Genomic DNA, 1,965 nt, shown 5'->3' on the forward strand with positions numbered 1-1,965 from the left:
TGTTTGTAAGTGAAGTAATAAACTCTTCAAAACATTAAATAATAGTACAGACATTGTTAGTAGTATCGCACCCACTGGAGAACAACACCATCAGGGCCGATGTCACTACAGATAAATTAATAAAACTTGAATTATTTATTTTTTGTTACAATTTTGGCAAAGTCAAAACAAATATAAGGACATTTATACAGTATGTTGATATCTTAGCAAAAATATTATTTCAATTTCAAGACAAAACAATTATTTATATGTTAAAACAATACTCATAAATGAGTTTTCACTTCACTGACTCTCAAATTGTGGATGTTGTAGTGTCTTTGTTGTTATCAGAGAACAATAAGTTCAACACTGTGAAAGATTAAACAGCACAACTGTCTCAGTTTCCGAGGGAATCGATGTGTAAAATGACGTTCAGCAGTTTGTGTGTTTAACTCTCCTTTAATGTTTAAATACTTTTCATGTTTAAATCCTTTAATGTGCAGATTTCTGTCGTCCTGTAGGTCCTCTAGTGTCGCTGTTTGTTTAACTTCCAGTCATTTTTAAAATTAAAATAAACTATTTTACTCTTTTGTTTGTATTTTTTTTAACTGTTTGTTTGCTCCACATTAAAATTTGTCATAGTTTCAGTTGACATATGTAATTTATTATTATTTATGGTGAAAATAGAAGTGACGCTAACTGACCTTCAGATTAAACACGAGACATTTCATATTCATCATATATTATCAATCAGCTTATCGGAGCAGTGTATACTTTAAATTTGAGTTTTATACACTGATTTGATTGTTAAAGTTATGTTTATTCAGTGTTATTAAAACACATGCAGCAACATTTTCCTAATTTTCTTTTAATATTAGAGAAGTCAATTAGAGATGCACCAAATATTCGTCACCATCCAAATCTGCTCTGACCAGCTATAGACAGACATCAATATAATGATAATATATCAATAGAAAAACAAACATATCTATAAGATATATTGATGATAAGAAGCTGAACACATCCAACAGTTTTTATAGTTTTAATAGGAATCAATAGAGAAATAGTACTTCTTTATTAAATCTAAAACATATAATATAATGTAATTATATGATATTCATGCATTTTTTAGGTTCCTCAAATTAATAAATTTATGTTTCTCTGCATTTAACAAACAATTTGTGGACAGAAAACGAGATGTTTTGTTCTTATCTTGGTATGAAAGCTCTCGAATGCTCGTAAAATATTCTTCAAAAGTAAGTAAAATAAAAACAACTAATAGAGAAAACAAATGTGTTGGAAGTATTTCTTTCCTTAAAACATCAAACAAAGCAGTTTTTTCTTAAAAGTCTGAAACCTTACATCGGCGTTTACTATAGCTCACAGTCTGTATGTATCTGTACTCTGGGGGCAGGGCTTAAACAGGAAGTTATTGATCATTGATACGAGTCGATGAGAAGTTGCCACATTTTTAAGAAAACTACAGAATTAAACTTCAGAGCTGTTTTTAATAACAAGATTAACAGAAATATTTACAGAAGTTGCTATATTTAGAAATAAAGACACATTTCTCTTGTTTGATACTCGTACTTCTGTATCAATCGCTCACTGCTCATTAAAAGACATGAATCTCCAACTTATCGTAGGGTCACTTCCTGTTACCGCCACCTGTAGATCAGTGGAATAATGTAAAACCATTGGCAGTCTCACCTGTGCTCGCAGAAGTGAGTATGCTCTTATTCTTTAAGATGTCGGTGCAGTAAAGAATAAACGTTAAAACAACTTTTACATATTTAGCTCACCAACAAAAATAGGCCAGCAGTGTTTTGCACATTTAATCATTTAACTGCTGCTTGACTTCAGGCGGTGAGGATCGTTATGAAACGAACAGACAGGTGAGAGAACGACCTAATTATACATTTTGAGTTAAGTATTCCTGATACTTGAAAACTGGACAACTATATAATGGTGCGTTCTTTTTGTCCA

This window comes from Morone saxatilis, unplaced genomic scaffold (assembly GCF_004916995.1).
Source record: "Morone saxatilis isolate NCDOM2014 unplaced genomic scaffold, NCSU_SB_2.0 Contig11, whole genome shotgun sequence".
NCBI classification, from domain to species: Eukaryota; Metazoa; Chordata; class Actinopteri; family Moronidae; genus Morone; species Morone saxatilis.